Raw genomic sequence first — 14,431 nt, forward strand, 5'->3', positions numbered from 1 at the left:
TATTCCAACCCAGCCTTTTGCCCACCAGACCAACTCAGTTTGGACCCAACCCTATCAAATGAGTCTTTACCCTGCTGCAATGGGAGCAGTACAGCTCAAACTTCCAAGCCAGGTCCTCCCTGAACCAAAAGATAAGCCACCCCAAACCAGATTTGCCCTGATTTTGGTAAGAATTGATTTGAAGTACCTCTCTAGATTTAGCTCTGCATTGTCTCTTCCTTTGGAAGGGGTTGGAGAAGAGTCTTTGAAACAGAGAGAGAGATCTGTCCCATGTAGGCACTGGTAAAACTCAGAATAGAGGCTACAGTGGAACAAAAACCAAATGTTATTTGAGACGGTTTGTGTAGGAGCTTTTTCTTGAGATAGGAATGAAAAGAGGATAAGGAGACAGGTGAAACATGATGAAACAGGTGAAATCAGAAGGTTGGAAGGAAATACAGGTGGATAGAAAGAGGTTGGGAGGAGAAGGGCAGCTTTCCAGGCAAGATATTAAGGAGGGAAGCAATATTAGGGCAAGAATGGGACATGAAGTAGAGAATAAAGGAGAGGAGAGACCAAGTCAGAAAATGGACAAAGGAGACAGGGATAACAGAACGGAAAGAAAGATGGTAGAGTAGTACGACCTCCTTTAGAACATCATGAATACTTTGTGACACACTATTGGGCTTCTTACCCTAGAACTGATATAAAAAGAATGATGTTGATTTGTTAGGGCTTTTAGAGTCCTATATCAGAAGAACGGTCATCCTCATACTTTCGGACTGGGAGGAGTAAAAGGGACAAAGTCATTATAGTCATTTAAACCTGTTTAACTTTGTGTGCTACTTTAGGGGCATTAGAAAACATGGTCTTTCTGGTGACAAGTTTAGTATTTACATTAAGCTAATTATTTTTAGAAAACTAAGGGACGGGAATCTACATTTAGAAAATGTTCACACATTCAAACACACAACGATGACTAGCAATGTGATACCCCTTTTAAGAGAACTTAGAGGTCTATAACAAAAAATAGGCATAAGGCAAATAACCAATCCTGAGGCATCATGAGGAAAGTTCCCTACGGCTGAAAGCTTTCATCTGAACATGAATGTGCAAGATCTTTCAGTGACTGATATAGGAAGAAATATGAAGCCTCCCAATATACATAACTAGGTTCAATATATGCACTTACCATGTGTCCCTCCACCCCTGCAGGCCGTACACAAATATTTATAGTATGAAAAATATTCACTTCCAGGACAGAAAAATACATTTTGTTAAAATTATATTCTAAATAAAAAAATAAATTGAGAAAAGTAACCAACAAATAGAAATATACTTCTGCAATGAATAAAAGTATATGTAAAGCAAAAAGCGTTAAAAGTCTTGAATAAAAGTAAATAATTGGAAAAGTATCATAAAACTTGAAATTGAATTTTTCCTCTCATAGGTAAATACTGACAGCATAACACTGTAAAATGTACTTCCATTGGAAATATTGTAAGAAAGTGGATTGTTATCTGGGATGGGTGACTGCCTACCTCAAGAAAAATTAAAACGTATTATCAGTGTGAACCCTCAAAGTCATTAAAAAGTTTGTAAATTAACCTGAGCTCAACCTCCTTTTTTAGCTATGGCACAGAAATGACAGGCTTGACTTAGGGCGATCTGTGAAGTATTTATGCAATACCAAAATAGTAATAAAGTCACAACACTAAAGTATATATATGTTTTAAATATTAGAAAAATAGCATAAAATTGAATACACAAAATGTCAAAATGTCAAAAATCCTAATGATCGTCTAGGGGAGTGGTAGGCTTGCACCTAGGTGCAATTTGAGGCTGACCACATTGGAGCCCTGGTAAGATTCAACAAGAAGATTGGTCCCAGTGAAATGTCTGAAAGTTAAAAATCTATTAAGTCACACTCAGAAAGAGTTCCAATGCAGAGTTCCAATGCAGAAAGGAACTTGTCACTTTTTGAGACACAAAATCCTTTCTCAGCAGAAATTGTAGCTGTTGTGGAACTGAAGAATGGAAATGTAAAGCAGGTTGGTCCACTGGTGCTCTGGAGCTTTCAAAAATAAGTTTTAATGAGTTTCCAACCATTCTTCTGATACCCAAACAACCTTCAAATGTTTCCAGGACCTCAGAGGAAGCCACTTAAAGATTCTCAGGGTGTCGGGCAGAGTCCAACATCAAAGTCCAGTCCAGGTACAGTTGCCTCTGATCAGCTAGGTACTCCCAGAATGCAGCCCCAGAGGGTCGACCAAACAGTCAGGGCCCACAACATTGGGCTAGACACTCCTTCCCTGCCCTGCTGCAGAACCAATCCCCAATCAAACCCTTCTGTTTTCTCACAGTGCGAGAAGCAGTAACATAAAATTATATCTATACTATTTTATGTTACTGCTTCTTGCACTACGGGGGTGGACTACGCTCCTCCGCCACATGAAGGAGCCACCCCTGGAAGAGAACACCCTGGGATGCAACATTTATGCTGGCAGTACCTTGTGGGTAGGGGAGTGACTCCTAGCCCCTCCCCAACCAGTGGAGTAAAAGTTCCTGGGGCATGCCTATCCACATGTGCAGCAATTCCTGCTTGCCTTCTGCAAGCAGTCCCACAGTGACCCTCAATCTCAAAGTTCAAGATGGAGAAAACTTTTCTCCTTTGTTCAGGGCCCACATGCCCACCTAGAGTTTTGCCAAAGATAAAGAGCAGTCCTTTCCTCTGTGGTCAATCAGGAAATGGTTTCGGGGATAACTTTCTTTCTAAAGGGCTTAGTGCCAGCCTGACTATGGGGACAAAGACTGAGGCTTTCCAGATCTCACATAATATTTTCTTGTGACAGTGAAGTCCACTTTCAGTTAATTAAGTTCCGGGGTGAACCCTAAGCTTCTTGCAAGGGGAAAAACACCTCCCCATGAACTGTTTTTACAACTCTTCCATGCCTCATTCAGGCCATTCATAGGCTGAGGAGTAGTTGGAGAGTTAAGGAAAATTAGTTTTCAGCAGATGATTCAGGCAGGATAAAAATGACTTTCTAGAAAGTTAACTTTGCACTTTATTTAGTAAAAATCCAACTGATTTGTCAGCATGCAAACTTATCCTAAAATTCAACTCATGGGGCAGGCCACTGGCTAGGACCAGGAGCAGTGTGATCTTGTGACAGGCTTTGGTGCTCCCTAATTGATTAAACTAAGTAGCAGGTGATAAACATTCTTATAAGGATAACAGCTAAGGGTTGTCATTTCAAAGCATTATATAAATGTAGCCTTACGGCTAAAGTTGTCGACCTTGGACCTGGTGAACCAGGTTTGAGTCTCGGCAACAACGCTCAACATCTTGTGATTCTGTGCAAATCACTTAATCTCCCTGTGCCTAAAAAAGATGAATGTGTTCATCTGTAACAAAACTGTTGTTCATGTAAAGCGCTCTGATACCCGATGTCTTGGGTCTAGTTTGCGCTATATAAAACTCCCCAAAAAAATGATTGAGAGGCAAATCACATAAAAGTGATTTTAGTAGTAAAACATACAGATCATAGGTACAGAGAGCTCCTTATGTTCTAAGTAAAAATCTGGCATAGATTCACCTTCTCATGATTAGCGTTAAGGTCTCCTGTACATAAATTCTACATGTCCTTTTGTAAGACTTCTAACAAAGACATTCATACATTCTACATGAATACACGATTCTCATGATATGCACCAATATGGTGCGAGCAAAAGGAAACATTTTACTACATAAATCAGATGAAGTTTCTCTCATGGTAGTAATACATTTTCTTTGCAGGCATTTTCACAGTTTATTCAAGCATCCAAATTGATATGTTATATAACAATAGCCTGGGGAAGTTGAAATGTCCTTGGTTAGGTTTAGTGGGGGAAATTCTCTGGGAACATACTCTGTTTGTTAGTGAGTATTATAATTCTTTATTTAGAGCAGGAAGAACAGCAATGGTCAACACATGATATGTTGTTATGTCGGTGCAAGATGGAGGACTGTGAAAACACAACCTAGGTTAGTGCAAGTTCAATTTATAATGTGTTTGATATGCAGTTAGAAAAACTCTCACAAGCCCCCTTGATGATTTCTAAATCATCATTTTAATTATTTATTACAGAATATCGTTCCTTAACTTTTTTTTTTTTTTTTGCATTCTCCCATGTCCCTGAGGGTGCGGTAAATTTCACTATGCATTTCTTCAATACTTACATCAAGCCTCTTACTTTTCTTCATCTTGTTGCTGACAGCTTCTTATACCCACAATACATACCATGTCACGATGAAGCTCCTTTTTAAAATTTCAAAGAAACAAACAAACATGCAATGACAATTAGTATACTCAAAAGAGGGGTATTCCTCCCTCTATACTACCAAGTCATTCCCCCACCTTAGCGAATCAGCTTCCAATGGATCTGAATATAGAGAGAAACAGTCTCAACCACGCAGTCAGAACAACGCGTAGCTGAACTACGCAGGTATAACCACGGATGTTTAAACCATGCAGATACCTTTACCATGCATGTGTGTGGTTTAGACATCCAAGGTAGTTAGCGCTAGAGTGAACTGGACAGAGGGTCGGAAGTGAGCTGGTGAGTAGGAGATCTGGGCAGAGAGGGGATATTTTCTTGGCTGGGGAGTCAGGGCAGTTTTGTGGGCTGGGGTGGGTTGAGGTAGTTTTGTGGGCCAAGGGGTGGATCGGGGTAAATTTGTGGGCTGGGGGTAGGTTGGGGTAGTTTTGTGGGCTGGGGGTAGGTCGGGGGTAGTTTTCTGGGCTGGCGGGGGGTTTGGGGTAGTTTATATTTTTGAAATATAGGACAACGGTTTTAGAGTGAGGGTCGGAGTCATTTCTTACGACTTGGGACCGTTTTAGGGCTCAGGGTGCGGGGCTGGGGTGTTATTTAGATCAGGGGTCAAATATTTAGGGCTCAGGGGGGAGTTTAGGGTTCAGAGTGGGGGGCTGGGACGTTTATTAGGTCTGGGGTCAATGATTAATGTCTCAGAGCAAGGCAGGGTTTAGGGTTCTGGCCTGGGCGGGGGGCTAGGGTGTTTTTAGGTCTGGGGGATCAAGGATTCAGGGCCCAGGGCAGGGGGTTTATGGCTCAGGGTGGGGGTCAGGGATGTTTTCTATGTCTGGGGTTAAGGTTTTAGGGCTCGGGGCAAGGGGGGTTCTGAGTGGATTTTCAAGGCTTGGGCCCGGTTTTAGTGTTCAGGGCACAGGGGAGCGGACGTGTTCTTAGGGGTGGGGTGGGATTTGTTTTTAGGGCTGTGGTTTGCTTTTAGGAGTTAGGGAAGGGGTTTGTGCTGTTTTTAGGGCTGGAAGAACTTGGGGCAGGTGACTGGGTTTTAGGACTCAAGGCGGATGCTAGGGCATAACCTTAACCACGCCTATGATTTTACCAATTCTGCCCTTACAACTAAATTCATCGTAAAGGCATGCGTGGTGAATGCATGCATGGTTAAGAAGTGGTCGGTATTAAGACCATGTTATGTGGTTAGTGGTTCCGACATCCTAACCATTTTCAGATACCTAACTGTTCCAACTCAGCTAATTCATACGTTATGTTCATAATGTTAGTAATATAGCTATCAAGCTGCTTATCTACGCACGGTGTATAGATGCAGCATTCGCAAGTGTGAATGACTTTGCAAATTCCTCCTTCCTTCATGAGGAGTAAATCCAGCGCAAGGCGATTTTCTCTCATCATAGGTCTCATTGCACGCAATTCCTTATTTATCAATGTTAAAGCACCTGAGGTGTTAGTGGCGAGCCGATTAACTAGAGTAGATACCTTTCTAATCTTTACATCATTCAATGTCAGATGTAGCATGTAGATGGTATGAGCGCTTGAACAATATCGCTAAGGATCTGTTTAAAGATACGTTTATTCCTCCTTCTGTATTGCTCAAGAGGAAAGTCTAATTTGTTAGTATGATAAATCCTGGACAAAACTAATGCTGCATAACTGTTTCCAGTCCAGTTCTGCAGTGCCTGGAAATAAACTAAATTACCACACACATAATTGATTCCTTTATGCATGCATCTAGGGTTGACAACGTTTTTTCCCTACCCAAATTGTTGTGCTCGCTTTCTCTCCACCCTAGTTTCTCAACAGTCTTGTTTCCCTTTGGCTGCCTTATGATGCTTAAAGATCCCTTATTAGTGACATCAATGTTTAATCTAGAGTACGGTTCCTTTAAAGTATCTTCTCCTTTCCCAATGATGTGTTAGGCACTGGTCTTTCCTTCTTCTCTTTCTTCATCTGTCCCTATCCTCTCATTTAATTTGTCTTTAAATACCCTCTCATCTTGGTTAATATTGCAGGTTACATCATACATGCTCTGGTTAGTAATACTCATGCTATTCTCAGGGTAAAGAATATCATCATTCTCATGCTGATCTCTTAATTTAAACCTTTTGTAAGAGCAGGTAATATGTTTAGTAGACCACAAATGAAGATTTTCACCACCAATAATTGGCACATCTTCTAACGATCATCCTAGTCAGAATAAAACATTTGATAGAATCCTGATGAAAGTAATGATTTAGCTACATGGAACAGGAGAAGCGGTAGGACAAAGGTAAGTGAAATTATGCAACTCCCTCTGATTCAGAAGCTGGAAAATAAAAGAAAGCAAAGCAATTCTCCTCTTCCATAACTTTCATGAATTTGTTTAACATTTGATAATATAAAGTCAAAGTCACAGAAACTTATTGAGCTCACAAATCACCATAAAGTTTCATGGTGCCTGCGTGACTCCAGTGGGAGAATGGTCTAAGACTGAACCTAGTTAATTTTGGTCAAATAACTAAGGGGCATATTAGCAAGAACCTCGTTAAAATTATCGCTGTTGTAGCGGCAGGAAACTGCCGCTAAAACGGCGATAATGGGCTTGCTTATATGCGTTATAGAATCCCAATGGAAGCCCAGGTTAGATGTACAGGACAAAGTGTGGCTCAATGGTTAGAGCGGCAGACCCTGATGCGGAGGTCTAGCTCGGGACCAGGGTTCAATTCCCCGTCTCGGCGGGTCTTGGGCTCAAAATTCCACGGACATGATAATTCTCGCCTCGGTGCCTATTCCAATCATGGAGTCACACTCTGCAACTCTGGGCAATAGCTTGCTTAATCTCCACAATGGCCCCCACAACGCTAAGGATGCTTGGCCTCCACCTTGGGGGTGCCCAGGAGTGGACACCTCACAGGGAAAGCCAGGATGGGTTCCACAGCGGTATTCGTACAAGCGCCTTGAGACCCTTGCCGGTGAGTAGTGCGCTATACAAGTATCAATTTACAGGCATTTATATAACCTGGGCTTTTGTTGGAATTCTATAACGCATATTAGCAAGCTCATTATTGCTGATTTAGGGGCAGTTTCCTGCTGCTAAAACTGTGATAATTTTAACAAGGTTCTTGCTAATATGCCCCCATGTTTTTAGCTCCTTCCAGAAGCGCTTATGTTCAGTTACGGAGATAAGATGAAACAGAAGCTTGTTCCAGAGGTAGGGGGCGAGAAAGGAGAAGGAGCGTTCTCCACTACGTATGGTTCGGACACAGAGTGGGGTAAGGAGAGATTTAGTGCTTGATCTTAACAGTCTACCTGGCTGAAACCTGCTTAGCTTTTTCATTAGGTAACTGGGTCCAGTGCCATATATGGTCTTGTGAGTGAGACATAAGATTTTAAAACAGCCTCTTTTTTTTACCGAAAGCCAGTGAAGGGACCTGAGGCTGAAGGCTGAAGAGGACCTAGGTGGAAAGTTCAGAATGAGTCTGGCAGCAGTGTTCTTCAGGAGCTGTAGTTTGGAGCTGTAGTTTGGAGAAAAGATCTTCATTTAGGGAAGCCAATAAAGCATTCCCATAGTCCATACGGCCAATAGGTAACCACCTGAAGATTTTGTGCAGTTTACGCAGGATCTCATAGTAAGTGCCTAATACTAGATTGATATGGTTTTTAATGGATAGTTTATTGTCAGTAGTTATTCTGAGATTACGCACTGCTTGCTTAGAGGATGGGCAGACGCCCAGTTCCTGCGGGCACCACTCCTCAGACCAATGTTCATTAGCCCTGCCAAACAAAATTATGTCAGTTTTGCTACCATTGAGCTGACATTTTTTGTAGCCCATCCATTGGTTTATATGGATCATGCAATTCTTAAACCAGGTCATTGTGTCTGCAAGGTCCAGACCAAACGTGATCAACAGCTGAGTATCATCAGCATTAGATATTGCCTCAAAGACATAGGACCTGATTACCCTTGCCAGTGGTGTTACATAGAGGTTGAAAAGCATAGGGCTCAGGATGGATCCCTGTGGAAATCCTATGCTTACCCGCCTACTAGGTGTGGCCAGAGTATCTATGTGTACGGTGATAGAACGGTTCGTTAGATAGTTTTTGAACCAGTCCAAGGCCTTCTCCCTGACACCCACCTCCCCAAGCCGCTGTTCTAATATGCTGTGGGAGATGGTGTCAAAAGCAGTCCACATGTCCAAACGTAGCAGCATAGCTGATTCTCTTTAACCAGGGCCAGCCTGATATTATCGACCATCTCTATCACTGCCGTTTTGGTACTATGTGCCGACCGAAAGCCTGATTGTGATGGATCGAGGAGTCCATGGTTTTCCAGGTGTGCAGTGAGTTGTTTATTTACCAAGGACTCAAGCACCTTCCCGAAATAAGGCAGTAGCGAGATTGGTCGGCAGTTTCCTGGTACCCTGGGATCGGAGTGTGGCTTTTTTAAAATGGGCTTAACTTGACCTGTTTTCCATCTTGTTGGCACTATGGCTTGATCTAATGACATGTTAAAGATCTCGGCCAAATTAGATATTAACAGGGGAGCTATTTCCTTGAAGAAATGAGGTGGAGTGGCATCTGCTGGAGAGCTGGATTTGATTTTAACTGTGGCTGCTAATACTTCTTCACATGTCAATGCTTTAAATTCCGTCAACAAAGGTATGGTGGGGAGGTTATTTTCATCTGGATGAATATCAGAGATTATGGGATTGTTTTGAGGAAAAGATGCATATATATGTTTTACCTTTTCATCAAAGAAGGAGGATACTGTGTCAACCCAATCTTGCATGGGTGGAAGGACGCACTGGTCACCTCGGGGTGTGGTAAATTCCTTCAATATTTTATAAAACTCTTTGTTGAAATTTGCGGCATTATTAATTCTATCAGTAAGAGATACTTTTTTGGCATGTTTGATCATGCTTAGATAGATGCAATGGATCTTTTTATATGTTATTTGGTCTTCAGTCATTTTAGTTTTCCTCCAATGACGCTCGGCCATCCTACTGGAGTGTTTGTCAATTTTTACTTTTGGTGTGAACCAGGGTGATGCTTTGGCTTTGACCCTGACATTTGACAGGGTTGCCACTGTGTTTAAAGACAGAATGTAGGTAGGGAGGACGGTGGCAGTGTCTCTCCTGATCCGTTTTGCGCTACGACAGATGGTAAGAGTTTCCCTCGCTTGTCACAGCATTTTAACATTTACTGTGTGTCAATTGAATTTTAAAACATTGAATTGTGCTTATTGGAAATTTTGAACGGGGGCCTGGTACTCACTCGTTAAGGACGCCTGGGCTCAGTGTCTGCTCCTGCCCGCCCCGGTCCGACGCGGTAGCTAGTACCGTTGCACGGAGGGCGGGACAGGGAGAGCCAGGTACTTCTGCATTGTCACTGGAGCGGTTAGCGCTCTAATTTCAGGATGAGAAGGGCTATTTAGGCGGAGTGCATCTGCGGCCGTGCTGCGGTAGGGAGGACGGTGGCAGTGTCTCTCCCGATCCGTTTTGCGCTACGACAGATCGTAAGAGTTTCCCTTGCTTGTCACTGCATTTTAACATTTACTGTGTGTCAATTGAATTTTAAAACATTGAATTGTGCTTATTGGGATTTTTAAAGTGGGGCCTGGTACTCACTCGTTAAGGAAGCCTGGGCTCAGTGTCTGCTCCTGCCCGCCCCGGTCCAACGCGGTAGCTAGTACCGTTGCACGGAGGGCGGGACAGGGAGAGCCAGGTACTTCTGCATTGTCACTGGAGCGGTTAGCGCTCTAGTTGCAGGAAGAGAAGGGCTATTTAGCCCTCATGCATCTGCGGACGCGCAGCAGACACGCGCAGTGGGAGCACCGTCAACGCGCCGAAGACGCACCAAAGACAAGCCCGTCTGCGCCCGTCCGCCCGGCCGTCCAGGGCCTGTGGCCAAAAACCCTGGTTGTTGGGCCACAGAATATAATTCAGATATTCGCATAGGATATACAAGACAGAATGTATTGAGTCTCCAGACAGCGCCATATCCAGGCTGAGCACTAGAAACATGGCCGTATCTGGAAGGGCCGTTTTCATGTCGGCACTGTCAGTTTCAGGTTCCTCCTTTTTATTTAGACCATTCCGATTCGTCCCTTATGGAGACTACATCGAGAGGGTGGAAGAATCTGCTATGTAATATCCGATCTTTGCCTAAGCATTCAGCAGAGTTATGGGATCTCATCTCCTCAGTCCAGCCTGAGCTGAGTTTCCTGACCGAGACATGGTTGAAGCCACACTTGGTCCCGGCGATTACATTGGGCATTCCGGAAGGATTTAAAATGCTTAGACTGGACAGAACTGTCAAAATTGGAGGTGGTATTGCCATCATTTATAAGAGTGGGATTACCGTCTCGATACTAGACCAGTGTAGTACTGCTAGTATGGAAGTATTGGTTTTTAGGATTGATGCTCCCACCGGGTCCAAATACAAACTTTGCTATCTCGTTAGTTGAATTGTTGGCCCCACATATTAAATCCGGCAATAATTTTTTATTGTTGGGGGATTTTAATGTGCATAGCGACCTTACGGAAAACTTTGAGGCTTAGTCCCTTTTGGCGGACTTGTCCCTACTAGGACTAGTGCAGCATAATAAGGGTCCAACTCATATAGCTGGCCATACGTTGGATATGATCCTTTCTAATTCATCTAAGATTGTATGTGACCCTCCCAAGCAGGTGAACTGGTCGGATCATTCTGTTATTGAATTCTCTATGCACGACATGGTAAAATCAATAAACTGGATTCCGGCATCGTCTTTCTCGCGCAGACAGTGGTATAAGATTTCATTGGAAAATCTTCAAAATTTACTAATTGAACCTCAAATTGAAGCATCAGATAATATCGAGGTGGCTTTATCTAAATACAACTCTGCCATCATCTATGCAGTACATTCTATAGCCCATACGAAAACTTGTATGAAGCGTTCTAACCAGTGTCAGGAAGTTTGGCATACAGACCAACTGTGCTTGCAAAAGCAAGCATGTAGAAAGTTAGAAAGGGTATGGAGGAGAACTCACACTGAGGAGGATAAAAATTGCTATCATGTCGTCCTGGCCAGTTACCATAAAAACATCAAACTTGCCCGGAAACCTCATATTGCTTTACAACTAACCCAGGCTGGAAATTCCTCTAAATTACTGCATCAGATTTTACAATCCTTCACTAAGCCTAAGGCTTGTGAGAGTCTTGATCTGCCTTCACAACAACTATGTGATGACATCTCTCTATATTTCACTCATAAGATAGAGGTGATTTACAACAAGATCACTAGGACGGGTAGCCTTGTGAGCTGCCCTTCACTGTCATCACAGAACTCGATGGTAACTAATCCCATTTTACTTAATGTATTTCCAGCTATTACCTTGAGTGAGGTTGAAGCATTAATTGGTCAGGTTAATTCCGGCTCCTCCTCAGATCTCATCCCCGCAAGAGTGGTTCCATCTCTGGTCAAGCTGCTTGGTCCCATGATTCAATCTCTTGTTAATCTTTCCCTTGCAGAGGGTCGGGTGCCGCAGGAGTGGAAGGCGGCTCTGGTAAGACCCATCCTCAAGTGTTCCAACATTCCCTGGACAGAATTGTCAAACCTCCAACCCATCTCTCTTGTTCCGTATCTGGGCAAGCTAATGGAGAAGCATGTCAACATCCATCTGTCGAAATTCATCGAGCTAACTGGAGGTCTAGATCATTCCCAGTCCGGTTTCAGGCTCAACTATAGGACCGAATTGGCGCTCCTTTCTGTGACTGATAACATCAAAATGTCACTGGATAAAGGGCATTCTATGATTCTGGTGCTGTTGGACCTGTCCGCAGCGTTCGACACGCTCTCCCATGATATCTTGCTCAGACGTTTGGAAGAGGTGGGACTCGGGGGCTCGACACTGTCGTGGATGAGAAGCTTTCTATCTGGCCGTACGCAGAATGTTAGCATTGGCTCATTTCACTCTGCAGCTCTGGAGCTGACTAAGGGGGTTCCTCAGGGCTCTTGTCTGAGCCCTACCCTTTTCAACATTTATGTTGCCCCTCTTGCCAGTCTCATGAGGTCCTACGGTTTTATTCCCTTGTCGTATGCTGACGACACGCAGCTTCTCTTCCCATTCAGGACGTTAACTATGGTGGTCCAACAGACTTTTTCTAATGGCATGCGGGCTGTATCACAGTGGATGGCCTCTAACTTCCTGCAGTACAATGTAGGGAAAACCGAGGTGATGCTTTTTGGGAAGCCCCGCTGTTATGGACGCCAGATTGGTGGCCATTAGATCTGGGCCCGGTCCCCATCCCCAAGCAGGTAGTGAAAAACTCAGGTGTCCGATTAGACCAAGGTTTAACCTTAAAAGAGCAAGTTAGTCAGACAGCTGGCTCTTGTTTTCATGTCATTGGATTAATCCGAAGAGTGTTTCGGCTACTTCCGGACTCTACCCGGAAAACACTGGTCCAAGCTTTAGTGCTCAGTCGCTTGGATTACTGCAATGGGCTACTGATCTCAGCTAATGACAGCTTACTCGGCAGACTTCAAGTAGTCCAAAATACTGCAGCAAGGTTAGTCCTGAATGCACCTCCTAGATCCCCATCGCGCCCCCTTCTGGAAAGGCTCCACTGGCTGCCTATCCGCCAGCGGATTACATTCAAAACTTACTGTGTTATTCATAAGGCTCTGCAAAATTTGGGCCCCACGTATCTGGCAGAGAATTTTATCCCCCATGTACCAGCACGTGCTCTTTGTTCCAGCAACAAATTCCTTCTCCGAGTTCCCCCCATCAGGAGGGCAAGACTGGGAGGAAAGGCTCTTTCTTACCTTGGCCCCTGCCTTTGGAATAAGCTCCCTGCCACTCTTAGGCTATGCACAGAACACATTGAATTTAGGAAATTGTTAAAAACATTTCTGTTTCAAACTCAGTGAACATTCCAGGACCATCTACTCCTCATTCTGTTGATTTGAGCGCAGAGATACTCCTTCGGGAGTCGATTCTAGCGCTACACAAACCCACAAATAAAATAAATAAATGATGGCATCTTCAAAAGCTGTGGCTTCCTGGTCTACGTTTCGTAAGTGAGATATAGTTTCAAAATCAAAATGGGCTGAAAAAGCTTTAGGGGTAAATTTATACCAGGGTCTGATGAATGTAGAGGCATTGTTCTGGCAATTACTTGGGACATCAATGGGGATGCAAACTTTTAGCAAATGATGGTCTGACCAGAGTAAGGGTAGAGGTTGTTCCAATGTGTGTTTGGTTGAGTTAGTAAATAGCAGCTCCAAGGTGTGTCCGGCCAGATGGGTAGGGCCCACCACCATTTGGACCAGCCCCAGTGTTTCCAGTGATGTTATCAATTGGTTGGTGTCTAGATCCAATGACAGCTCTGCATGATAATTCAAATCTCCTATGAGAATAAAATTATTTTCAGGCATTACATGTGGTGCGATTAATTCTAGGAAGTGATTTACAAAGTTGGTTTTGTAGCCTGGGAGTCTGTAAACCAGAGCCCTGCTCCATGCTTCGGATGATTGAGTTGAGATTTTTATCAACATGCTCTCATGTTGTGGAATATGTGCACCTTTCTCTTAGGTGGGGATAGTCTAAATACAGGTTGAAGACTAGAGTTCATCGAAATATAATGGATATTTTCTCCCAACAAATAGGCATTCAACCACCATCCAAACATGGAAACAGAAATGGCAACTGCCAGATTTATAAGAAAACGTTGAACGTTGCTGTGCCATGTTAACTGGAATCAGATCAAGGAAGTTTCAAATACCAAGGTCAATCTTCTAGTCCTATCATCTGTACCCTATTTTGAAAGCTACTAGGATTTGTATTCTGCATCAACTGGAGGCCTAAAGGAGCTATCATCCTCTGACTCCCTGACCGTCCTTTCAACGTTTCCCAAGTCAATCTGAATAGGTTCCTATTGCGACATCTCTTTGCCTCAGAGAAGCTTGTCACTGCCAGAAAGTGTCAAACTTGATTTTGGCAAGGTATGTGCAGGTTTGACCTGAATTATTCCAATTGATTTTTCTTTCCCTTATCAGTACTCGAGGACCAGGTCATCTGGGATATTCACAAGAGCAGCTGCTTGAACAGAAGGTATTCATTCGCATAGCTCTTCCCATCAGTACCTCATGAAGAGACAATCCAGTTCTCTT

The sequence above is a fragment of the Lissotriton helveticus genome, chromosome 4_1, assembly GCF_964261635.1.
Source record: "Lissotriton helveticus chromosome 4_1, aLisHel1.1, whole genome shotgun sequence".
In the NCBI taxonomy this organism is placed as follows: Eukaryota; Metazoa; Chordata; class Amphibia; order Caudata; family Salamandridae; genus Lissotriton; species Lissotriton helveticus.